Raw genomic sequence first — 27,629 nt, forward strand, 5'->3', positions numbered from 1 at the left:
TGGAGGGACCTTGAATACATCACGCTAAGTGAAATTAACTAGTCACAAAAGGCCATATACTGTATGGATCCATTTATATGAGGTACCTAGAGTAGTCATATTCAGAGAGACAAGTAGAATGGTCCCTTTCCAGAGACCAAGGAAAAGGGAGAATGAGAAGTGATTATGTAATGGATTCAGAATTTCAGTTTTGCAAGATGAAAAATGTTCTGGATGTGAGTGGTGGTGATGGTTGCACAGCCAATGACAAACGAGGAACTGGTAGTGGGAAGAAGTGAGATCAATTCCGGGTTAAAACAAATCAGAGAAAGAACCTGGCTGGATGCTTTTCCACAAGTTGCCCAAACTGTCTACATAAAGTACAGTTGGCCCTCCATACCCACAGATTCCACATCCCCAGATTCAATCAATCACAGATCAAAAACATTCAGAAAGAAAATCCAGAAAGTTGCAAAAAGCAAAACCTGAATTTGCTGCACGCTGGCAATGATTTACATAGCATTTACCTTATATTTACAACTATTTATTGTTGCATAGCATTTACATTATATTAGGTGGTATAAGTAATCTAGACATGATTTAAAGTCTATGGGAGGATGTGCATAGGTTTTTTGCAAATACTACTCAATTTTACATAAGAGACTTGAGCATCGGTGGATTTTGGTATCCTCCGGGGGTCCTGGAACCAACCCCCCTACAGATACCAAGGGGAGGGCTGTAAGAGTATGGTTCTGAGCCAGGCTATGTAGTGGGCTGTATAAGAAGTCTCAGAGGAAATAGCTTCCTCTCTGCCTGCAATGCTGTACTTTCTGAATTTTCCCATTCCCACTGGCCATGTAACGGACAGTGCACTGCAGCACTGCAAAGTAGTAGAGAGTTGATTCGCCTGAGTGTGGCAGTCACAGGAAAGCTTGGATTCTGCAGCCAGCTGTGTGACCCCCAAGTGTCCGTCTGTCCTTAGGGTTGAGAAGCAGTAGAGCCCCAGCCTCCCCTCTGCCCAAGCACACGCAGCATGCTGGCAAAATGATATCTCAGGGTTACCTTCTCTAGAGATTTCTCTTCTGGCATCTGCAAAGGCAAAGATAGAGGTATGGCTAGGCTTCTCCAGCGAGGCATAAAGTAGAATGTGCTTTGGGTCTGCCTGGCTCTCTCACCCCTCACCCTAGCAGATGCTCTGCCTTTGATCCACTGTGATACCAGCACATGGCCCACCATCATCTTTACTAAAGTGGTTCCTCTGCTGAAAGTGGTGATGGACAGAGAGCCATCCCAGGCTCTTCAGTGTCCAGAGACTTGGAAAGAAAAGATCACCTTTATCCTTAACCCTCCTCTGCTAGAGCAGCTCTACCAGAATGATCCAGCTGCCACTGCTTGTCACCTTTCTCAAGAAGAGAGGCTTTTAAGACACAAGAAATACCGAGCAGGTTGGATTAAAAAAAAAAAAATTAAATGAACATCTTCAGGCAGTTTCGAAGAAAAAGAGACTTTGATCTGAACAGCTTCCTTGGGTGATCAAAGCTGTGCCTTCTGAACTGATTAGCCCCTCCTCGATCTTTTTCCAGTGTAATATAAATAAGGCTTCCTCACCTGTGGAAGCTGCTGAGCTCACACCTGGAGCTGATGGCATGGAGGAGACTGGACAGGTGAGCTATGTGGATTCAAGATGGGCATTGTTCCAGTCTGGTCCAATTTTTAATCACTTTTCTATTGCAAGGAATGCCCTTAGAAATTGCAAAACTAATATTTTTTGCTAAGGCTGGCAGAAATTCTTTAACTAAGAGACAGTATCACTGGCCATCAATTTTACAAGGCAGGAAGGCAGATCCCAAGTGGCTAAAGTCTGAGGCAGAAGGCAGAGCACTTCATCACAGTGAGAGAACTAGGTTGTTGCCTGGGGAAACTGTTCTGAAATCACGCTGGTATTACCATGAATTAATAAGCTTTGTTCATCTGCTCTGACACTAGAGGTCCAACTCAGTCCTTTTGCTTCATCTCCTTGCTTATTATGCGGTTCAGGCCATGGATACAGGCTGCCTACTTGGCATAAATTGCAGGCAACCTCCCTTCTTTCTGTTGTTGGTCCCAGTGAGCGTAATGCTCCTGGGAACCAAGGGTCTCAGTCCTACAAATGCACACACCAAGCCCTGATACTGGGCTAGGCGCTGCAGAAATTCCAAGATGCATGAGCCCCAGTTCCTGCCTTCCTGATCCCATTGTGGTCAGGGAGAAAGTCACATGGGAAAATAATTACACCAACAGGAAGAATGTGTAATAAGGAAAGACACACTGCTGTGAGAACCCAGGAAGGGAAGGGGTGACTTCCAAAGGGAAGAGATCAGGCAGGGGTCCTGGGACAAAATTTCAGTACAGGGAACCATTAGAGAATATAGCCATTTCAGCTTGGAGTTTGCCATCACAAAGAGAAAGAGATCTGGACATAAAAGATGATATATTTAAATTATTATACAGCAAAATGACCTTGTTTAGAGCTGTGTAGTTCTATGAATTTCAACACATGTGTAGAATTGTGTAAGTACCACCACAGACTGGATACAGAACAGTTTAACCATCCTAAAATAATCCTTTATGGTATGGCTTTATAATTATTCTTTATGGTATGGCTTTATAATTATCCTCTTCCCCTTCTGATAAACCCTGGCAACCAATGATGTGTTGTCTATCACTATAGTTGTGTCATTTTGAGGATGTTATGTCACTGGAATCATACAATATGTAACCTTTTGATACTGACTTCCTTCACTCAGTATTTGAGGTTCAGCTAAGTCATTGCATGCATCCACAGTTATACCTTTTCATTGCTGAGTAGTATTCCATTGTACGGACGTACCACAATTTAATCACTCACCCAGTGAAAGGCATTTGAGTTGTTCTCAGTTTTTGAAGATTATGACTAGAGATGCTATATATATACATATACAAGTTATTATGTAAACAATTTTTCTTACTCTAGAGCGAATTTCTCAATCTTGACAATATTGACATTTTGGGTCAGTAGTTCTTTGTTGTGGGAGTGCTGTCCTGTACTTCGTAGGGTGTTTAGCGATATCTCCGGCCTGTAGTTACTAGATGTCAGTAGAACTTCTCCAGTTATGACACCAAAAAGTCTTCAGTCATTGCCAAGTGTCTCTTGGGGGACAAAGGTCATCCTTAGCAGAGAACCACTCCTCTAGGATAAATGCTTAGGAGTGGATTTACTGGGTCATGTACATTTAGCTTTGTAAAGCTACTACATTCCCAGTGTATGAGGGACCCAGTTGCTCAGCATCCTCATCAACACTTGGTATTGTCTGTATTTTTTTTTGGCCATTCCAATAGGGATATAGGAATATAACATCTGGTTTTAATTTGCGTTTGCTAATGATGTTGAAAAATCTTTTGATGTGCCTTTTTGCCATCTGTATATCCTCTTTAGTGAAATCTGTTCAAATCTTTTGCCCATTTTAACATCAGATAGTTTTTCCTACTGTTGAGTTTTGAGAGTTCTTTATAAATTCTGGGTACAAGTTCTTTCTTGGATGTGTGATTTGCAAATATTTTTCCCAGTTTGTGACATGTCTTTTCATTCTCTTAAAGTCCTTTGCAAAGCAAAAGTTTTTTTTATTTTGATGAAGTCCAATTTATCAACTTTCCTATATTATAGATTGTGCTTTTGGTGTCATATCTAATAATATATGCTTAACCCCAGGTCATGAAGATTTTCTCCTATGTCTTTTTCTACAAGTTTTAGAGTTCTATGTTTTACATTTAGATCTATGATTCATTTTGAACCAATCTGTGTATAAGGTGTGAGGTATAGGTCAATGTTTATTTATCTTTTGACTGTTGCTATCCAGTTGTTTCTGCATCATTTGTTGAAAAGACTGTCCTTCTTCCATCGAATTCCTTCTGCATCTTTATCAAACTCATTCACACATATTTGCATGGGTCTGTTTCTGCATTCTCTATTTTGTTCCATTGATCTATGTGTCTGTCCCTTGACAAAGCCATGCTATCTTGAATACTGTAACTTTATAGTAAGTCTTAAAATCAAATAGAGTAATTCCTCCAGCTTTTTTCTTCTTTTGCAAGTTGTTTTAGCCATTCTAGTTTCTTTGATTTTTTCATATAAATTTTAGAATTAGCTTGTCTCTATCAACAGCAAAAAATATGCTGAGATATTTATTGGAATTATGTAAAATCTATGGATCAATTTGGGGAGAATTGACAAATGTGCTATGTTGACCTTGCCAATCCACTTCATTAGTTCTTCCTTGATTTCTTTCATCAGCATTTTAAGTTTTTAGCATAAAGATAATATATATGTTTTTGTAAATGTATACCTAAATATTTCATTTTGGGGGGAGCTACTGTAAAGGGTAGATTGTTTTAAATATTGGTTTCTAATGGTGCATTGTTAATATCTAGAAATACAGTTGACATGTTGTATGTCGACCTTGTATCCTATGATTTTGCTAAGCTCACTATTAATTCTAGAGGTTTTGAGTTTTTTTGGCAGATTTCTTGTGGTTTTTTTTATGTAAACAATCATGCAGGGCTTCCCTGGTGGCGCAGCGGTTGAGAGTCCGCCTGCCGATGCAGGAGACACGGGTTCGTGCCCTGGTCCGGGAAGATCCCACATGCCGCGGAGCGGCTAAGCCCGTGAGCCATGGCCGCTGGGCCTGCGCGTCCGGAGCCTGTGCTCCGCAACGGGAGAGGCCACAACAGTGAGAGGCCCGCATACCGCAAAAAAAAAAAAAAAAAAAAAAAAAAAAAAAAAAAAATCATGTTGTCTGTGAATAAGGACAATCTTATTTTTTACTTTCTCTTATATGTTGAATTAGTTTCCTATGGCTACTATAACAAATTACAACAAACTTGGTAGATTGTAATAACAGAAATTTATTCTCTCATAGTTCTGGAGGCTGGAAGTCTGAAATCATATCACTGGGCCAAAATCAAGGTGTCAGCAGGATTGCACTGTCTTTAGAGGCTGTAGAGAATTCATTACTTGCTTTTTCCAGCTTCTGGTGGCTGCTGGCATTCCTTGACCCGTGGCCACCTCACTCTAATATCTGTCTCTGTGGTCACATTGCTTCCTCCTCTTCTGTCGATGGACCCTCTCTCGGTCTGCCTTTTATAAAGATACATGTGATTGTATTTAGGGCCCACCCAGTTAATCCAGAATTGTCTCTTCATTTTGTGAATCTTAACTTGATCACACACACAGAGATTCTTTTTCCTTAGGATGTTTGCAGATTCCAGGAATTAGGACCTGATATCATTTGGTGGCCATTATTCATTCTATAGCACATACCTTCTTTTGGGTTGTTTGAGCATTCTTCAGGATTTCATTTTGAATTATCTATATTTCTTTGTATAGTTTTTTTCTTTTTTGTTGATGCTTTAGGGAGTACAATATATGTACTGAACTTTTACAGTCTGCTTAAAATAAATATTTTACCTCTTCAAGTGGAGTGAAGAAACCTTACCATCATGGAGTTCCTTTTGCCCTCTCCCCTTTGTATATCATAGGCATTTTATAAGTAATCTCCGTACATAGGAAACCACATCAGACAGTATTATGTTTTGTTTTCAGTCATTACACACATTTTCACAGAATTCAAGAGAAGACAAGTCTATCATATTTACCCAGATAGTTACCATTTCTATTGCTCTTCGCCCATTCCTGATGTTCTAAGTTTCCTTTTAGTATAATTTTTCTTCTGACTGAAAAACTCTTAACAATTCTTTTAGAGCAGTCTGCTGGCAACAGTTCCTCCCAGTTTTTCTTCATCTTACAATATCTTGATTTCATCTTCACTCCTGAAGGATATTTTTACTCAATACAGAATCCCGGGTTGATACTTTTTAAGTGCTTAAAAAATGTCATTCCACTTCTTTCTAGCCTCCATGGTTTCTGATAAGAAATTCAGTCATTCAGATCATTGTTCTCCTAGAGGTAATGCATCATTTTTTCTCTGGCTGCTTTCAAGGTTTGTTTTAGTTTCAAGGTGTTTGATTATGACGTGCCTGGGCATGGGTTTCTTGGGGTTTATTGTGTTTGGGGTTCACCAAGCTTCTGAAACCTGCATATTTGTGGGGTTTTTCCCCAAATTCAAGGACTTGTTCAGCCATTAAGTCGTGAAGTACTTTTTCAGCCCTGCCTTCTTCCTTTTCTCCTTCTGGGACTCTGGTGACAAGAAGGGTAGATCTTTTGTCATAGTCCCACAGGTCCCTGAGGCTCTGTTCTTTTTTTCAGTCTATTTTCTCTCTATTGTTCAAATAATTTCTGTTATTCTATCTTCCAGCTCACTGACTCTCCTCTGTTTCCCCTATTCTGATGTTAAGCCCATTTTTATTTTGATCATTGTAATTTTTTACTTCTAAAATTTCCATTTGATTCTCCTGTATATCTTCTATTTCTGTGCTGAAACATTACCATTTGTTTCAAGAGGGTTTGTGATCACTTGTTGAAAAATTTTTACAATAGCTGTTTTAAGGCTTTTGCTAGGTAATTCCAACAACTATGTCATTTTTCTGTTGGTGTCTGTTGATTATCTTTTCCCATGCAAGTTACATTTTTCCCTTGTCCTTCACATGTTGAACTTCAAAACATTATTTCCTGGACATTTTGGTTTTTGCACCTCACAGCTTGCAGAATCTTAGTTCTTCCCCGACCAGAGACGGAACCTGGGCCCTCGGCAGTGAAAGCGCCGAGTCTTAACCCCTGGACCACCAGGGAATTCCCCATTTCCTAGACATTTTGAATATTATGTTATGAGATCCTGGGTCTTGTTTAAATCCCATCGAGAACGTTAATATTTTTGTTTTAGCAATGAATGTATCTGGTTGTTTGGGCTGCAAGTTGCAACTCACCTTCTGTTCACTGTGGTTTCAATGTCACTTTAGTCTTCAGAGCCTTTGCTCTACTATTCTGTTCTGTCCCATGTATGCACCACACAGTGGCCAGTCTGGCACCTGCATTTTCATCTGTTTGCTAGTTCAGTTCTCAAAGTGTTTTGTGTACTGATGTGTGTTACATCCATGTATGTACACCTGGGGTTGAGCCCAGAAGTTCATAAACAACTTTATGGGCTTACTTTCCCAAGCACCCCCGTCTCCATGACCTCCTCGCTACTCTCTGGTTCCCCAGGGCTCCCTTTTCCATCCTCCTTCCGGAATCTGGGGTTTATTTATCTTGGTCTGATGCACACCTGTCTCCAGGGACAAGCAGCTTGAAGACTAGGAAAAATAACTAAACTCATCACCTGTTTGGTGGTACTTTGAATTTTAGTCTTCTCCCCAAATCTGCCTACTATCAATATTTATTTTTCAGTTCCTCAAATAGCTTCTCCACTTACTCTGTCCAGGAGTTATGGCTACATTCAGGATTATTGTGAAGACTAAAGGAGGTGAATGTAAAATACCTTGCAGTGCCTGGCACATAGTAGGTGATTTTAAAATATTGGCTATTATGATTCTATGGGCAGAGATTTCATAGGGGCACATGGACTTGAGAGTAAGAAAAACAGTAAAATATTACTCTGACAATACAATAGATACCAAAAAAAAAGGTGTAATTTGGGACACATTTAAAGAAACCAAGATAAGTGTAGAGAGGACTCTCTGATGGCCATAAGTCTAAGGAAGCTATATAAACGAGAAGCATGGTGATGGGGGGAGACGCTTGTCCAGGGATAAATACAAAAGCGTAGCATTTAGTAAATGTCAGGATGGTCAGATCCCACCATAATGTGAGGCTTGACAAATAATCTGATGAAGATTTAAAAGGCTATTTTTAGCTACACTCAGAGTTTGAAGAGACAGACACCTGGTCTGGGGAAGAAAGCTTTGATGTTAATAAATGCAAACAGAAAGCAGACATACTTGTCTCCTAGAATGTCCCCATCTTCTCTCTGAATTGTAATTTTTGTAAAAAATTACAAAATTACAATGATCAGTTGTGAGACATTTGAAACCAAGGAGGACAAAAGAGATGTCAGGAAACAGTAAATGAGCAAATGTCCACGTTAAAAAAAAAAGATAGATTGGGGAAACGATAGAATTTATAAATCCAAGTTAAAATGCTAGAAATGGCTATTCAAGATAGTTTATGAGTGATTAGAAAAAGATGATCAATACGAGCGTGTCTGTGTTCACTGTGGCTAAGCCTTGCTAAACTAACCTTATTTCCTTTCTTAATCAGGTTGCTAGAAGACAAAATCTGGGGAAGTTGATGTATCTTGGTTTTTGCACAGCACCTTCCAGACTCTTAGGCTATCCTTATGTACAAGCTAGAGAAATATGAGTTATATGAGTTTATTAAATAGATTCTCAAATACTTGATTGAAAAGATATAGACCTATCAGTTGAGTTCTGTGATATAAAGACAAAGATGAGATTGACAAATCTGTAAATGACATAAACACATGAGGTGACTGAATCACTATTCATAGAGATTTTGGAGACTTGAGGTAAGTCATATCAACAAGATGATACTTTAAGAGAATAAACTTAAAATCATCCCTTTAGGGATGTGTATGTGTATGTATGGGTTGGTGGAAAATGGTTCATAGGAGAAAAGGCATAGTAGGAGTGTTAAATGAGCAAACATTGGATGTAAACCAAATTGTATGATATTCTTTCACTCATTTCTTCAAAAAACATGTGGCTGTCATAAAAGCAAATGCCATCTTACTTTGCTTGTAAAAGTATAGAGTCCCAAACCAGGACAGTGATGGTGCTACTGACACTACAGTGATGAGAAAACATCTGGACACTGTGTTCAGTCCCGTGAGTCACCTTGAAGGAGAGAATTAAGCATTTAGAAGAGGCCACCAGGTCCAAAGTGGTACAAGAGCTGGAAGCTGCATTGTGAGAAAATGGCAGTCTGTGAAGGCTGATCCTCTGAAGAAGGAACGCCTAAGCAGAGATGTGAAACTTATCTTTAAATTGTTAAGTGTTGTTAACTGGATACTTTCATACACTCCTGCTTTGCTCCTTAGGCAGCAAAAGTTACAGGAGTAATAGCTATGAGGTATACAGGAAATTGGATGTCAGCCAATCTCTTACTGTGTATCAGCTTTTTTCCCAGACCCTAGGCATACAGAGATGAGCAGGACAAGATCCCTTTCCGACAGAGTTAACAATCCATAAATTCATATTCCACATAGACAAGTGGCTCAGTATGCAGTGGTTCTTCCAACAGTGGATTGGAGAACCGGATGCCTCTTAATGCAGTGAGCTCCCATCTCTGACACATAAAAGGAAACACATTCAGGTTCCATGTGAGGACCTGAGGCTGGGCTGGTGGTATCTGGACCTCCAGGTGGTGTTCTGGTCGCCACCGAGAACCAGGACGCCTGTTTCCCAGGACAAGAAAAGAGGGTAGCCAAAGGAGAGTCCGAACTGTGTTCAAGGAGAAAAGAAAAAGTTCAAAGGCAGAAAAGTGGCCCTGAGCATCGGATACACAAGAGCCACAGGCTGTCGACAGGAGGACAAGTCAGGAGTCGACAGAAGGACAGGCAGGCGTAGGCAGCACAGTGTGATGAAACGTGGGAATGGTGTCAGCAGTCGGGGCTGTGTGGGACCAAGTGAACTTGAACTTGAGATAGGACTGGACTAAGGCTGGATGACCACCTGTCGGGGGTGTTCGAGACGGGATTTTGCCAGACATCCTCCCTTTGCTTTTCCAGCTCTAGTCTCCACCCTTCTCCACCCTGCTCTGGGCTCAGGAAATTGATCTACGTAACTTGCATCAGAGGAATCCTTGCCCTCTGGATCCAGTTAGGTTCTGAGAACAGGAAGCCCCAGCTAGAGACTGGAGATGGGGAGGAGAATGAGGGTGGGATATCCCTGGCCCCTGCCTGCCTTCTTGTGGGATCACCTTGGGGTTTCTGTGTTCCTTGGCTGAAGGTCACAGCTCCCCTAAGGGGACCCTGTCAACACAGCTTTCTCTTCCAGGATCGACATAGCTCTCTTCCCTCCAAACCTAGAGATGATTACAATTGAACTTTGCCTCACAATAATATGGAAAGGGGGGAACAGGTGGGAGTAGAGATAAAACAAGATTGGCTATGAGTTGATAGCTATTAAAGCTGGATGATATAGACATGGAGGTACCTTATACTATTATCTCTATGTTTGTATAATTTTGGAATTATTAAATATGAGACACTAAAGAATAGTTAACTTAAAAGTTACTTGTTGATACAGGAAAACTCATCCATTATTGCTGGATACCACTGATGTCATGACGGAGGTCTGCATGTAGTTTTCAGAAACGTGATAGGAAAAACGTATTGAAACAAAATGCAAATGAGGAATGCTATTTTTATGAAAGGCTAATCAAACCATGCTCAATGGGAAATATCAAGATGATATTATTCAGAATGTGTATTTAGAATATTCTTTCATGAATCAGAAAGAGAGCAAACAGAAATATTACATTTATTTTTAAAAATATATTATGAGTGGACTTCGATTCTAAGTAACCCGGGGTGGGGAAGAATTAGATGAGATCGTAGATGAAGAAGACTGGCTGTGAGTTAATATTTGTTGAACGGGGGGGATGGAGACATGGAAGTCGGTTATGCTATTTTTTTCTAATTTTATATACGCTTTAAATTTCTCCATAGAGTGGTTTCAAAATATAAAACATATACTGCATGTCCACAACGTGACCATTTTCAGACTTAAGAGAACAAACTTATGGTTACCAGGGGGAAAGGGGGAGGAGGAATAGATTTGGGAGGTTGAGACTGACATGTACACCCTACTATATTTCAAATAGATAACCAACAAAGACCTACTGTATAGCACAGAGACCTTGGCTCAATATTTTGTAATAACCTAAATGGGAAAAGAATTTGAAAAAGAACCGAAACTTGTATGGGTATAACTGAATCACTTTGCTGTACACCTGTAACTAACACATCATTGTTAATCAACTCTACTCCAGTATAAAATTTAAAAAAACCAAAACATGACCATTTACATGAAGTATGTATTAACTTTTATGATTTTATGAAATGTAATTTTACGCTATTTCTCATTCGCCTCCTGAGAGTCTGCGTTTTCTAACGTATGTTTCCATTTCTCTCCTCTTCCCCCAGCCCTTAGTTTTGTCTGCTATATGGAACCAAACTGGTGTTGCAGGAGTTAGCCTGGTATCTAGAACATAAATATTCGGCTCCCCTGGCCAGCATGAAGATTAGGCGTCAGGTAAGAATCCCTGGGGTGCGGAAGAAACCCTTCGTGCCTCAGCTGTCGGCTCTTTGCTTTCTTAGAAAACAGTCCTGCCAATCTTTTATCGGTTTCCACTCACAATTTGTTGTGCCTCTGAGACTTCACATCCATGTTTTCATTGCCTACCGTGATCGTATTACACTTCAGAGTTTAAGTGACAGGGAAGTGATTCACCGGGTATGAACTTCTCACATGTAGAAGAGAGGAAGAAATCAAAAGTGCTGGCAAAAAAAAAAAAAAAAAAAAAAAAAAAAAAAAGAGGTATGAAGTGATTTTCATTTTCTTACTTCTTACGAAAGCCTATTAACTCATTCTTTATATTTAGCAAAAAGACCTGGTGGTATTTTTGTCAGTGGTTGCAATGGGAATTCAGTGTGACGGCCACAGAGCACCTGAAAATGAAGATAGAGCCAGTGAATCATCACCGTAATGCTGCTTTAGAAAGAGACTATCAAACAGCACACTCATCTATACAACACATTTTCTGGGTTTCCTCTCTCTTCCAGGCCCCCTGTTTGATGCTGAAACACAGACAGGTATATCCTCAGTCTCTGCATGCGAGGGGGCTCATTATAGCTGGGGACACGAAACTGCCTTCACATAACACAAATAACAACACGAGGGAGTGGACCGTTTCAATGAACTTGGCCACAAGAATAAGTTCAGAGGACAGAGGTCACTGAGGAATTAATGGCGTTCTTTGCTCGACCTGGAAGAGGGGAAAATTCAAAGTGCAGGTGGTGGTTCAACTGAGGAGGGGGAAATGCAGGTGAGCCTTCAGATGGGGTTGGAGACGTGAGCAAAATCACAGAAATGCGAGTACTTAGGACAGACACGTTAAGAAACAGTGAAAAGACCAGTTTGGGTGAAGTCTTAAGTGATAGACAAACCTGGAGAAGCCTGCCGGAGCGAAAGACTATAATGAGCTCAGAAGGACCTTGAAGAATCTTTTTCCTTCTTAGGAGGCAGCAATTATGACAAAAACCATGTATAAAAATACTAAAGGGCTTCCCTGGTGGCGCAGTGGTTGAGAGTCCGCCTGCCGATGCGAGGGACGCGGGTTCGTGCCCCGGTCCGGGAGGATCCCACGTGCCGCGGAGCGGCTGGGCCCGTGAGCCGTGGCCGCTGAGCCTGCGCGTCCGGAGCCTGTGCTCCGCAACGGGAGAGGCCACAACAGTGAGAGGCCCGCGTACGGCAAAAAAACAAAACAAAAAAACCCACAAAAAACCCCCACAAACTTCAGCTCTCTATTGCTATGTAACAAAAAACCCCAAAACTTCGTGGCTTAAAACAACCACCATTCCTCATTCCTCATGGTTCTGCAGTCTAGACAGGGCTCCACTAGATGGCTCTTCTGCTCTACATGGTGTCCGCTGGGGCTGAGTGCTCAAGATGTCCTCCATGTGTGCTAGTCATTGTCCTTGGAAAATGATTTGTAAGATTAATATGAAGGGCAAATTGAAGGTATCTTCTTCCCCTTGCAAGGCATCTGAAGGGACTCTCGGCTTGAGACCCACCCTAAACCAAATTCAGGGTTTGAGGTTTGCTGGAAGACTCAGAGAGTTCAAATAAGGGCAGCAATTTCTTTACCCTCCCCCCGGGGCTATAGCTCTTTGGCATGCAGCTTACTGTCTATGAAATTTCTTGCTTAGTGCTGGCCCTGGTTTTCACTGTCATCACCCTGCTCCACCCCAATTACCATGAGGCTGTCAAAGTGAAAATTCAGATTTGCTGGAAATGGCAAATGACCTCATGGCAGACGCAATTTTCTTACTTGTTTATTACTCTTGGTTCCCATTTTTCCTTTATTTTTTGCATTACTACACTGTCAGATCATTGATGCTTTAAAGGTGTAAAGAAAAAAAAAACCTAGCTCTCTAATATCAGAAATAGAAAGTTCCTTCAATATTATCTCACGTGACCTCACAACAACTGTTTGAGTGATGTTCATTCTTCTTACACGTGCATGAGGAAACAGATCCAATGTGACATAGTAACTTGCCCAAAGTAATACAGGTAGCAAAAACCCATCTCTCTCTGGCTCTAAATATTTTCAGTTATTTTATTTGGTTAGAAATCGGCATCAGCCAGTGACAAAAAGCACACTCAGTGCCCAGTTGTTGGTTTCTAATATCATTTTCCAAAATAGGAACCAGGGTCCTTGGAGAAATGGCTGATTCTGGCTGAGGCAATGAATATACAAGATGAACCTGGAACATCTTCTAGAGCCAGAAAGTCAGAAAGTGCTCAAAACAGAAATAAAAATAGAGAGACCCCACAGTTATGGGGGTATGTCCAAGGGATGTGGGAAGGAACTAACTGAAAGAGCTCCCAGGGGCCAAAGTTGGAACACTTAGAGCAACAAAATAGCTAACATCATATTGGATTTTAACCCAAAGTATAAAATAATTAAACACATGGGAATTCCCTGGCGGTCCAGTGGTTAGGACTCTGCGCTTCCACTGCGGGGGGTGCAGGTTTGATCCCTGGTCGGGGGAATAAGATCCCACATGCGGGATGGCCAAAAAATAAATAAATAAATAAAATTGAGCACAGACAAAGAGGCAAGTCTTCATTAAAGAAGAATTCCAAATGATACATGTAGATGCTCCCAGCTCCAGGAAGAGAAACAATTTTCCTCCCTTGAATGTGAGTTGGACTTAGTGACTTCCTTCTATTTTTAAGAATAGAGTATGGAAAGGGAAAAGAGTTACTTTACAGTGGGGAAATCTGGTAGATCCCATCTTAACCATGTGATTAAGGTTAATATCACCAGTAATAAGTCATGCTGATGACGTGGACCTCTGATATGATGTGATGAGAAGAGTACTTCACCCTTCCCCAAAACCCATAGTCCAGTCATGAAAAAAACATGTACACACAGTACCTGATTGGTACTCCTCAAACTGTCAATCAATGAAAGACAAGGAAGGACTGAGAAACCATCATCAACCAGAGGCAGCCAAGGAGACGTGAGGACTGAATGCAGTGTGGTACCTGGATGGAGTCCTGGAACAGAAAAAGGACATTGGTAGAAAAACTGGTGATACCTGAATAAAGTCTATATTTGTTAACATTAGTATACTAGTATTTTTTTAATCTCAGTATATTGTTTTTATCTTCTTTATTTTTTTAATTGGAGTATAGTTGCTTTACAATATTGTGTTAGTTTCTGAAAGCAAATCAGCTATATGTATACATATATCCCCTCTGTTTTGGATTTCCTTCCCATTTAGGTCACCACAGAGCATTAAGTAGAGTTCCCTATGCTATATAGCAGGTTCTCATTAGTTATCTATTTTATACATATTAGTGTATATATGTCAATCCCAATCTCCCAATTCATCCCTCCCCTGCTTTCCCCCCTTGGTGTACGTACGTTTGTGCTCTATGTCTGTGTCTCTATTTCTGCCTTGCAAGCAGGTTCATCTGTACCATTTTTCTAGATTCCACATATATACGTTAATATATGATATTTGTTTTTCTCTTTCTGACTTACTTCACTCTGTATGACAGTCTCCGGGTCCATCCGCATCTCTACAAATGACCCAATTCCATTCCTTTTTATGGCTGAGTAATATTCCATTGTATATATGTACCACATCTTCTTTATCCATTCATCTGTTGATGGACGTTTAGGTTGCTTCCATGTCCTGGCTATTGTAAATAGTGCTGCAAATGACCCACCTCTTAGAGTAATGAAAATAAAAACAAAAATAAACAAATGGGACCTAATGAAACTTAAAAGCTTTTGCACAGCAAAAGAAACCATAAACAAGATGAAAAGACAACCCTCAGAATGGGAGAAAATATTTGCAAATGAAGAAACAGACAAGGGGGCTTCCCTGATGGTGCAATGGTTGAGAGTCCACCTGCCGATGCAGGGGACACGGGTTCATGCCCCGGTCCGGGAGGATCCCACATGCCGTGGAGCGGCTGGGCCCATAAGCTGTGGCCGCTGAGCCTGCGCGTCCAGAGCCTGTGCTCCGCGGCGGGAGAGGCCACAACAGTGAGAGGCCTGCGTACTGCAAAAAAAAAAAAAAAAAAAGAAAAAAGAAACAGACAAGGGATTAACCTCCAAAATATACAAACAGCTCATGCAACTCAATATCAGAAAAACCAACAACTCAATCAAAAAATGGGTGGAAGACCTAAATAGACATTTCTCCAAATAAGACATAGAGATGGCCAAGAGGCACCTGAGCAGATGCTCAACGTCACTAATTATTAGAGAAATGCAAATCAAAACTACCAGAAGGTATCACCTCACACTGGTCAGAATGGGCATCATCAGAAAATCTACAAACAGTAAATGCTGGAGAGGGTGTGGAGAAAAGGGAACACTCCTGCACTGTTGGTGGGAATGTAAATTGATACAGCCACTATGGAGAACAGTATGGAGGTCCCTTAAAAAACTACAAATAGAACTACCATATGATACAGCAATCCCACTACTGGGCATAGACCCCGAGAAAACCATGATTCAAAAAGACACACGCACCTTAATGTACTAATATTGGCTTCTTAGTTCTGACAATGGGCCATAGTTATGTAAGATGTCAACATTAGGGGAAACTGGGTGAAGGGCATATGGGAACTCTCTGTTGGAACTTTTCTGTAAATCTAAATATATTCTAAGGGAATTCCCTGGCGGTCCAGCAGTTTGGACTTGGTGCTTTCACTGCCATGGGCCCAGGTTCGGCCCCTGGTTGGGGAACTAAGATCCTGCAAGCCACGTGGGGCTTGGCCAAAATATATATATATATATATACATATATGTGTGTGTGTGTGTGTATATATATATATATATATATATATATATATATATATATATATATATTCTAAAATAAAAAGTTTATTTTAAAAAGAAGTCAGCATCAGGGAATGGCAATCAGCCTGGGCTGATTCGAAATAATAAAACTTTTCAGAGTACCCAGGAGTTATGCTGAAGCTCCAGTCTAATGATAATTAATAATGCATATATTTATTCTTTAATAAAAAATCTCAGTGCATTCTCATAAAGATCTTCAAGGTAAGTAAGGCTGATATAATCCCCATGCAGTAAATGAATAAAACTAAGAAACAGAGAAGTTAAACAGCTGCCCAAGTTTCCATCTGATCATAGAATCCAGAACTTCTAATCCTAAACAGAGGTGGACTAAGCATGCAGCATCACCTGTTTGTAGCCTTACTTGTCCACATGGGCACCACAGAGCACTTAAAAGACCTGAGTTCAAAAGCTTCAGAAAGGCCTGCCTGATGTCCCAGAGTGGGGAAGATCCACCCACATACTCCAAAAGCAGCCCAAGTGCCCACTGGTCGAACTGATGCTCATGAGAGATGGGGCTTTGGACTGGGTTTTGTTTTCTTTTCAAATGCAAGCCCATCTCCCAAGCCCTTCCTGGCTGTGATAACTAAGTGCTTTCTTTCGTCTGGAGCTTCCATACTGACAGAGCTGGTCCACATTCATGATCCTGTGTAATCCCCACAAGCACCCTTTGGTGTGAATAGCTGCTAATCAACTTTAGGGACACGGAATCTGAGGCTGACTTGCAGCTGATGTAGTGAGAGGGAAAGGTACTTCTGGACTCCAGTTCCCTGCTGTTCTAGTGACCCCAGACCTGAATTGTACGATGGGGTAGCTCCATCTTTGTGCCCTGATTGTGAGACCTTGGCTCAAAGGTGGTGCCTCTGGGGCTCCATCATAACAAGGCCCCCAAGTAAAAGGTCTCTGTGCTCTTTCCATTAAGAACTTTGGCAGGGGTGTGTATAGAACAATTGTGTGCTTTGTTCTTGGAAAATTTAGTGTCCAGGAATTATCCTGTTTCAGTCTTCATTGACCTAGATGTTTGTTTTGCTTTAGATAATTATCAGCATTAAGGAGGAACTATCAGCTGAGGCTCATTTTAAGGAGGAAAATCTTTCAAAATAACCTAAGTTACCAACCCACTAAAACCAACTTCACGTTGCTTAAAATAAGACAAAACCAAGTGAAAACTTCAGCTTTTTTTTTTTTTTTTTTGCGGTATGCGGGCCTCTCACTGTTGTGGCCTCTCCCGTTGCGGGGCACAGGCTCCGGACACGCAGGCCTAGTGGCCATGGCTCACGAGCTTAGTTGCTCCGCGGCATGTGGGATCTTCCCGGACCAGGGCACGAACCCGTGTCTCCTGCGTCGGCAGGCGGACTCTCAACCACTGCGCCACCAGGGAAGCCCAAAACTTCAGCTTTTTAAAATGATGTATTTTAATGGAAATGAATATTTGGCCCTGAGTCCTCTACCTTATTTTATACCAGCCCTTAAAGTCAACTAAGTTTTTTTTTTTTTTGGCTGCATTGGGTCTTCATTGCTGCATGCAGGCTTTCTCTAGTTGCAGTGAGCGGGGGCTACTCTTCGTTGTGGCGCACAGGCTTCTCATTGCGGTGGCTTCTCTTGTTGTGGAGCATGGGCACTAGGTGCACAGGCTTCAGTAGTTGTGGCACGAGGGCTCAGTAGTTGTGGCTCATGGGCTTAGTTGCTCCACGGCATGTGGGATCTTCCCGGACCAGGGCCCCAACCCGTGTCCCCTGCCTTGGCAGGCGGATTCTTAACCACTGTGCCACCAGGGAAGCCCCAAAGTCAGCTAAGTATTAGGGCTGGCTCATTTTTCTCATTGGAGTGTTTGCTCCCTGAGCTCCCTGGCACAGCTGCCTGGCTCTGTCAGTGCCCACCGGTATTGGAACAGTGACTCTTGGTGACATACAGAGAAGCAAGTACATGTAGACGTGTGGTCAACTCACACACTAGGAAATCCACAGGGGAGGAAGCTCTTCAGTCTATGTGTATCAAGAGAACCACGGACCAGCTGTGGTTGCAGATCAAAAAAGACCCTATTCAGCATGGTGAAAATAATACTTAGCAAAATGTTGAATCAGGTTCTGTTTCCTGCCCTGAGCCCAAATCATGGAACCATGTGAGAATGCGGGTTTTAAAGGACCTGCAGGGAAGTGAGGGAGGGCTGTGTAACCCAGCACAGCAGCGCAGAGGGCCACTCCTCTCCACCTCCCAGAGGGCATGGGAGGCTGCCTGTTAAGAGTAACCATGTTAAAAACCAGACACTCGTTCAGGAAGGGAGAAAATAAATACTGATCATGACCATGGCCAAGCAGTCACGCCACCTCCACAATATTTGATCACATTATACCCACAGCTGTTACTCCTTCACCCAGATGTTGCCTTGATGTCCGGATTGAGTTGTGACCGGCCAGTTCCTTCCTGAGGGCACTGTTTCTGTTGGAGCAGCAGTTGACTGGCACCTTTCCCCGTCTGAGTCCTTCTCCCATGCCTCTAGACTGGCTGTTTTCATTTTGGTGCGTTAGGGTGAAGCTCAGATTCACCAGCACCAGCCCAAGTCCTGTTTTGTACCCTCACCAGCAAGTGGACACAGGGGTGGGCCCAGCCCCTAATAGTCTTACTCCGCCTCAGCGAAAGGAATCCTTTTCCTTCCTGAGTGAGAACTGCCTGGAGACCCAGCTGCAGCAGGGAGGCCAGGGGGAGCCTGTTGATGGCTCTTCTGCTATATTTGCTCAAGTCTAAAACAACCACTAAGGTTTGGGTTTTAGTCTCAGTTTAGTCAATCAAATAGTTGATTCATTAAGGAGGAAAAACATTCAAGCCCGATGTTGATGGGTCATTCAAGTATTGATAGTTTTGAGTCAACGTAGCCACTAACACATTGATTTATTCTTAGGAAATGGGCTTAGAGTAAGAATGTGCAGAAGTGTGGCAGACACTAGACCCCAAAGCCAGGATGCTAGGGGGCTCCTTTGAATTTAGAGGATGGATAACACTTATTTACTATTTTGAATAAGTGTACATTATAAATGCAGTCATTGCCCTGTGGCATAAAGACTTGGGTTGGAAGAAACAGAATAGGAAGAAAAACTTGGGGGAGAGTTCCAAGATGGAAGGATGGTGTTGGGATATTAGCCCTTTTTCTCCTCAAATTTTAACTTCAAGAACACTTACCCCATGCTCGTACCCACGAGACTGAGAAACGGTGCACGTGCCCTTCACTTCCTACAAATGCGGTGTTGGCTGTCTTCCATGCTGCGTTAAATGTTTCTTTTTAAATGGCCGCTCGGATTTCTTATCCTTCTATTTCCCTTTCCCCAAACACCTGGATCAAGGTAGCTTAACAGATGTTCAGATACTGGAATCAAATGCAACACAAACTGAGGTTTTAGGCAAAAGATGTGGCAAACATCCATTGGGTTGGGAAAGGGAGGTGGGGCTTCTCCGTCCCTTGGCCTCACCTACTACCTACAGACTCTTTCTTTGTAAGGAATTTGAGAAAAGATCTCTGGTTCCCCAACTCCTGTCCTTCCCACCCAGTAAGGTCCATCTGACTTGGCTACAAGCGACCGATGAGGTTTTGAGAATGCTTGGCTGTGTCCTTCAGGCTGGTATGGTGTGTAACCACAAACACCCATTCCATCAGGGTGGGGAGGGATAGCTCCTAATGATGGATCCTTGGTCTAGAAGCCAGGGGGGGTGTCATTGAAATGACATCACAATGAAGTGGTGTTACATGGAATGCAATTGAGTCAAATTTTAAAATCCTCTTTGTTTTGAAAGCACCTCCAGAACTGGCTTTAACTTCCTTTCACTATTGTAGGACCCCTGGTTCACTTACAGGAGATGGCAGGAAACAAAATATGAGTGTATCCTGGTCCACCTTCTTTTCCAAGAGCCAGAAACCCTCAAACCAGAGAGACAAGAAAAATATCACTCCCAACAGAGTACCACTAAGAAAAGGGAGAAACTCTCTTTTCCCTCCCCCCTCCCCTTTACCTCTGGCCCAAGCCTGCTCTTCAGTGGCATAAAATACATTGTTGAACCTATAAATGCAGGCCATTCAACTGAGGTTAAGAAAATACAAGTGAGATGTGTTTCTTCACTTTGGCCAGTAAAATGGACCCTGAGGTCACCACCCCTGCAATCCTGGTTCTGCGTGGCAGCCATCTGGTCGACCCTTGTGCTTTGCCTCACAGTACAGCTTTGTGTATCTGGGAGAGCCAGGCTCATTCCATTTCATTCATTCAAGGATAACTTGTTATAACCACAGGATAGAGCAACTTGTTTTGCTGAGCTCCAGCCTCTGAGTTCTTCTGGCACCTGTATTATCCTGGGCTCCCTGGGGAGATACTTGAAGTGCTGGGTAATTGGGGTCCTACTCCATAAGTCTTTGAGTTCATCCCCTCACTATGGGATGCACAGTGAGAATTTCCTATCGGTGTAATTTGTTCCTAAGAGTAGTTGTGTTACACACCAACAAAAGACCTTCCAGGAGGTGGAATTCAGCCGAGTCAAACAGACAGAGCAGACGCCAGTCACAGTTAGGACAAGGGGGGTTTTATTATGATTCTATAATAATAAAATTTAAATGAATTACTGAACTTGAAACAGAAATGATGCCTAGTACATCCACTTTGGTAGAAATTACTAATCTAGCTAGAAATCAATACTTTTAATAAAATAAAATGTTTGTAGTTTTTCTTTTTCTCATGGTAAATTGCCCTTTTCCTTTGATTTTAGAGACTCGATACTGCTGTGTCCTGTCCCACTTCTTCCTTCCTCTGGGGGACTCAAAGAACTTGGTGCTTGGTAAACCATCCAAAGACAGCTAGTAGGGGTGGCCCCATTTTAAGGAACAGAGAAGGGACAGGACTCACTTGTGAGGACCCATACGTCTACAGAAAACCCAAATTCCTCTGTCTCCTTCCTTGGACAGCTGGTCATTCACATCACAAATTTTGGCCTTGAACCACCAGGCATTAATTCAGTTCACCAAACTGGCTACTGCTGAGACAATGTAAGAAAAAATAGCCAGCTCAAGTGTGTGACTTTTGGCAAGGTCTCTTGGAATACAGGGGTTCCATTTCTTAATCTGGGTGATGGCTACGTGTGTGTGTTCATTTTGTGATAATCCAGCAAGCTGATATATACTTACTCTTTGTATCTCTACATTATGCTCCATCTAAAAAGAATACAAAGAAAAAAGAGAAAAGAACTCTCTATTGTGTTTATTAAATCCCTTTGTTAAAACCTAACCTGAGAGACATCTGACTACAATTATGGGGGGTTCATTTTTTAATTGAACTTTTCATTTTGAGAGAATAATAACTTCACATGCAGCTGTAAGAAATAATACAGAGAGATTTCATGTCCCTTTACCTAGTCTTCCCCAGTGGAATCACTGGCAGAACTATAATACAATATCACACCCAGGATTTTGACATTGATACAGCGCAGATACCAAGTGTTTTCTTCACCACAAGCGTTCCTCATGTGGTGCTTTTTTTTCCTATTTATTTATTTATTTGTTTGTTTATTTATTTTTATTTTTGGTTGTGTTGGGTCTTCGTTGCTGTGTGCGGGCTTTCTCTAGTTGCAGCTAGCAGGGGCTACTCTTCATTGTGGTGCATGGGCTTCTCATTGAGATGGCTTCTCTTGTTTCAGAGCAGGGCTCTAGGCATGTGGGCTCAGCAGTTGTGGCACATGGGCTCAGTAGTTGTGGCATGCGGGCTCAGTAGTTGTGGCTCACAGGCTCTAGAGCTCTGGCTCAGTAGATGTGGTGCATGGGCTTAGTTGCTCCATGGCATGTGGGATCCTCCCGGACCAGGGCTTGAACCCGTGTCCACTGCACTGGCAGGCAGATTCTTAACCACTGTGCCACCAGAGAAGTCCCAAGATTTTCTTTTTTTTTTTTTTGCCTATGGATGTCCAGTTTCCTTAACAGCGGTTTCTTGAAAGGTTATCTCTTCTCCATTGAATTGCTTTAAAACCTTTGTCTAAAATCAGTTGGGCATATTTGTGTCATTCTGTTTCTGCATTCTTCATTTTGATACATGGATCTGTGTACCTATTTCTCTGCCAATACCACATGGTCAGTCTTGATTACATTCGTTCCATAAACTTGAAATGTGGTAGGTTGATTCCTCCCACTTTATTCTTTTTCAAAATTGTTTTAACTATTCTAATTCTTTTCCTTTCCATGTAAATATTAGAATAATCTTGTCTATATCTACAAAAAATTCTTTCTGGGATTTTGATAGGAATTATTAAACCTGTATATTGCTTTTTGGAGGAATGAGATCAATACTACACTAAATCTTCTAATCTATGAATATGGTATGTCTCTCCATTTATATAGATCTCTTCTGATTTCTTTCATCAGCATATTGTAGTTTTCAGCATACAAGACCTGTACACGTTTTGTTAGACTTACACCTAATTATTTCCTTTTTTTGAGTGCTTGTAAATGGTATTGCGTATTTGATTTCAAGTGTCCACATGTCCATTGCTAGTATATGGAAATACAGTTGATTCTTCATATGTTGATTTTATATTCTACAACCTTGCTGAACTTGCATATTAATTCTAGAAGATCTTGTAGATTCCTAGAATATTCTGTACAGACAAACATGTCATCTGAAAATAATGACATGGTTTCATTGGATATAGGATTCTGGGTTGAAAGTTATTTTTTTCAGCACCTGAAAGCATTTCTGGCCTTCATAGTTTCTAATGAGAATCTGCTGTCATTAAAATCATTTTTCCCTTATGAATAAATCATCATTTTTCTCTGTTTTCAAGGATTTTTAAATTTAGTTTTCAGAAGTTTAATGATGATGTGCCTTGATTTGTATTTCTTAGAATATAACCTGGTTGAGTTTCAGTCAACTTTTTGAATTTGTTGGTTTATGTCTTTTGCCAAAATTGGGAGTTCCCAGTCATTTCATTATGTACTTTTCAGCCCTGCCCTCTTTCTTTTCTCACAAGAACTCTGATGACATTTAAGTTAGATCTTTTGTTATAACCACACAGGACCCTTAGCCTCTGTTCTTTTTTTTTTTTTTTCAGTCTATTTTCTCTCCATTGTTCAGATTTAGTCATTCCTATCATTCTGTCTTCCAGTTCACTAATGTTTTCCTCTGTCTCCTCCATTCTGGTGTTGAAACTATCCACTGAATTTTTATTTTGGTCACTGCATTTCCTTTCCATTTTTAAATTGAAGTATAGTTGATTTACAATATTATATTAGTTTCAGGTGTATGACACAGTGATTCAATATCTTTATAGATGATACTCCATTTAAAGTTATTATAAAAGAATGGCTATATTTCCCTGTGCTGTACACTATATCCTGATGCTTATTTTTTATACATAGTAGTTTGTGTCTCTTAATCACATACCACTAACTCTCCCCTACCTCCTTCCTACTCCCTATTGGTAAACACTAGTTCTTCTCCATATCTGTGAGTCTGTTTTTGTTTCGTTATATACATTCATTCTATTTTTTAGATTCCACATATAAGTGATAATATAGAATATTTGTCTTTCTCTGTCTTGCGTTTATTTCATGGAGCATAATACTCTCTAGGTCTATCCAGGTTGTTGCAAATGACAGATTTTCATTCTTTTTATGGCTGAGTAGTATTACATTATGTATATATACCACTTCTTCTTTATCCATTCATCTGCTGATGGACACTTAGGTTGCTTCCATATCTTGGCTATTATAAATAATGCTGCTATGAACATTGAGGTGCATAATCTTTTCAAATTAATGTTTTCATTTTCTTCAGATATATACCCAGCAGTGGGATTGCTGGATCATATGGTAGTTCTATTTTTAGTTTTTTGAGGAACCTCTGTACTATTTTCCATAGTGGCTGCACCAATTCACAATTCCACCAACAGCATACTAGGTTTCCCTTTTCTTCACATCCTTGTCAGCGTTTGTTATTCGTAGACTTTTTGATGATAGCCATTTTAACAGGTGTGAGTTGCTATCTCATTATGTTTTTGATTTGCATTTCTCTGATGACTAGTGATGTTGCGCATATTTTCATGTGCCCGTGGACCGTCTGTATATCTTCTTTGGAAAAATGTCTATTCAGGTCTTCTGTCCATTTTTTAGTTTCTTTGTTTTTTGATATTGAGTTGTGTGAGCTGTTCATATATGTTGAATATTAACCCCTTGTCCATCATATTATTTGCAAATATTTTCTCCCATTCAGTAGGTTTCCTTTTCATTTTGTTGATGGTTTCCTTTACTGTGCAAAACTCTTAAGGTTAATTAGGTCCCATTTGCTTATTTTGGCTTTTATTTATTTTGCCTTAGGAGACAGATCCAAAAAAATATTGCTACAATTTGTGTCAAAGAGTATTCTACCTCTAGAAGTTTTGTGGTTTCAGGTCTTACATTTAGGTTTTTAATTCATTTGAGTTTATTTTTGTATATGGTGTGAGGATATGCTCTAATCTCATTCTTTTACATGTAGCTGTCCAGTTATCCCAGCACTGCTTTTTTTTTTTTTTGATTGTCAACTTTCATTTTTTAATGAAATTTACATTCACTCAAGATTATGAGGTAATTCTGGAAGTTGCTGAGAAAGATATTAACAACACATTTAAAAAAGTGAAATAGCTTTGTCTCTGTCATTGCTAGGTGTATAAATAATTTGTATTTGAATGTGTCCTTTTTTAACATCTTTATTGGAGTATAATTGCTCTACAACGGTGTGTCAGTTTCCGCTCCACAACAAAGTGAATCAGCCACACACACACATATGTTCCCATATCTCTTCCCTCTCCTGTCTCCCTCCCTCCCACGCTCCCCATCCCACCCCTCCAGGTGGTCACAAGCTGTATCTCCCTGTGCTATGTGGCTGCCCCCCACTAGCTATCTATTCCACGTTTGGTAGTGTATATATGTCCATCCCACCCTCCCACTCTCTCACAGCCCACCCTTCCCCCTCCCCACATCCCCAAGTCCACTCTCCAGTAGGTCTGCATCTTCATTCCTGTCTTACCCTCAGGTTCTTCGTACCTTTTCTTTTTTTTTTTTTTAGATTCCATATATATGTGTTAGCATACGGTGTTTGTTTTTCTCTTTCTGACTTACTTCACTGTGTATGACAGACCCTAGGTCCATCCATCCACCTCACTACAAATATGTCAATTTCAGGCTCCCTGACTTCAGACTATACTACAAAGCTACAATAATTAAGACAGTATGGTACTGGCACAAAAACAGAAATATAGATCAATGGAACAGGATAGAAAGCCCAGAGGTAAACCCATGCACATATGGTCACCCTATCTTTGATAAAGGAGGCAAGAATATACAGTGGAGAAAAGACAGCCTCTTCAATAAGTGGTGCTGGGAAAACTGGACAGGTACATGTAAAAGTATGAAATTAGAACATTCCCTAAAACCATACACAAAAATAAACTCAAAATGGGTTAAAGACCTAAATGTAAGGCCAGACACTATCAAACTCTTAGAGGAAAACATAGGCAGAACACTCTATGACATAAATCACAGCAAGATCCTTTTTGACCCACCTCCTAGAGAAATGGAAATAAAAACAAAAATAAACAAATGGGACCTAATGAAACTTAAAAGCTTTTGCATAGTGAAGGAAACCATAAACAAGACCAAAAGACAACCCTCAGAATGGGAGAAAATATTTGCAAATGAAGCAACTGACAAAGGATTAATCTCCAAGATTTACAAGCAGCTCATGCAGCTCAATAACAAAAAAAAAAAAACAACCCAATCCAAAAATGGGCAGAAGACCTAAATAGACATTTCTCCAAAGAAGATATACAGATTGCCAACAAACACATGAAAGAATGCTCAACATCATTAATCATTAGAGAAATGCAAATCAGAACTACAATGAGATATCATCTCACACAGGTCAGAATGGCCATCATCAAAAAATCTTCAAACAATACATGATGGAGAGGGTGTGGAGAAAAGGGAACACTCTTGCACTGTTGGTGGGAATGTAAATTGATACAGCCACTATGGAGAACAGTATAGAGGTTCCTTAAAAAACTACAAATAGAACTACCATACAACCCAGCAATCCCACTACTGGGCATACCCTGAGAAAACCGTAATTCAAAAAGAGTCATGTATGAAAATGTTCATTGCAGCTCTATTTACAATAGCCAGGACATGGAAGCAACCTAAGTGTCCATCATCGGATGAATGGATAAAGAAGATGTGGCACATAGATACAATGGAATATTACTCAGCCATAAAAAGCACAACTTATTGAAGAGACTGTCTTTTCTCCATTGTATATTCTTACCTTCTTTGTCATAGATTAATTGACCATAAATATATGGGTTTATTTCTGGGCTCTCTGTTCTGTTCATTGATCTGTCTGCTTTGTGCCAGTACTGTGCTTTTTTGATTACTGTAGCTTCATAGTACAGTCTGAAGTCAGGGAGCATGATACCTCCAGCTCTGTGTTTTGTTTTTTTTTCCCTCAAGATTGCTTTGGAAATTTGGGGTCTTTTGTGGTCTGATATAAATTTTAGGATTATTTATTCTAGTTTAGTGAAAAATGTTATGATTATTTCGATAAGGATTGAATTAAATCCATAGATTGCTTTGGGTAGTATGGAAATTTTATGATATTAATTCTTCTAATCCAAGAACTCAGATATCTTTCCATTTCTTTTTATCATTTTCAAATTCCATCATCAATATTCTATAGTTTTCAGAGTATACATATTTTATCTTCTTGGTTAAGTTTATTCTCAGGTATTTTATTCTTTTTGATGTGATTGTAAATGGGATTGTTTCTTTAATTTCTCTTTCTGTTAGTTCATTATCAGTGTATAGAAAATCAACAGATTTCTGTATATTCATCTTGTATCCTGCAACTTTGCTGAATTCATTTTTTAGTTCTAATAGTTTTTAGTGGAGACTTTAAGGTTTTCTATGTATAGTATCACCAACTTTGATGAGAGTTTTTATCATGAATGGATGTTGAATTTTGTCAAATGCTTTTTCTGCATCTATTGAAGATTTTTTTCCTTCCTTTTGTTAATGTGATGTTTCACATTAATTAATATGCGGGTATTGCACCATCCTTGTATCCCTGGAATAAATCCCACTTGATCATAGTGTAGTATCCTTTTTACATATTGTTGAATTTGATTTGCTAATACTTTGTTGAGGATTTTTGCATCTATATTCATGATAGATATTGACCTGTAATTCTTTTTGTAGTGTCTATCTGGTTTTGATATCAGTGTAATGGTGGCCTCATAGAATGAATTTGGGTGTGTTCCATCCTTTTCAATTTTTTGTAATGGTTTGAGGATAGGTATTAGCTCTTCTTTATATGTTGTTAGAATTCCCCTGTGAAGCCATGTGGTCCTGGACTTTTGTTTGCTGAGAGTTTTTTTTTTTTTAATAAATTTATTATTTATTTATTTATTTATTTTTGGCTGCCTTGGGTCTTTGTTGCTGCATGCAGGCTTTCTCTAGTTGCGGTGAGCAGGGGCTACTCCTCGTTACAGTGCATGGGCC

General features: G+C 40.4%; 1 protein-coding gene across 3 annotated transcripts in view; it reads left to right on the forward strand.

Annotated features, from left to right (window-relative positions):
• LOC136792066 (acyl-coenzyme A oxidase-like protein) overlaps positions 1 to 27,629 on the forward strand; it is a 192,979-nt gene that overhangs the window by 141,980 nt on the left and 23,370 nt on the right. For 2 of the 3 annotated variants that reach the window (XR_010835229.1, XR_010835230.1), the window contains exon 2: positions 11,122 to 11,223. The gene's annotated coding sequence lies outside the window, so the exon portion shown is untranslated. Of the gene's footprint in view, positions 1 to 1,562; positions 1,644 to 11,121; positions 11,224 to 27,629 lie in introns of those variants that run through there. The other variant, XR_010835227.1, reaches the window with a different exon arrangement.

This window comes from Kogia breviceps, chromosome 11 (assembly GCF_026419965.1).
Source record: "Kogia breviceps isolate mKogBre1 chromosome 11, mKogBre1 haplotype 1, whole genome shotgun sequence".
NCBI lineage: Eukaryota > Metazoa > Chordata > Mammalia > Artiodactyla > Physeteridae > Kogia > Kogia breviceps.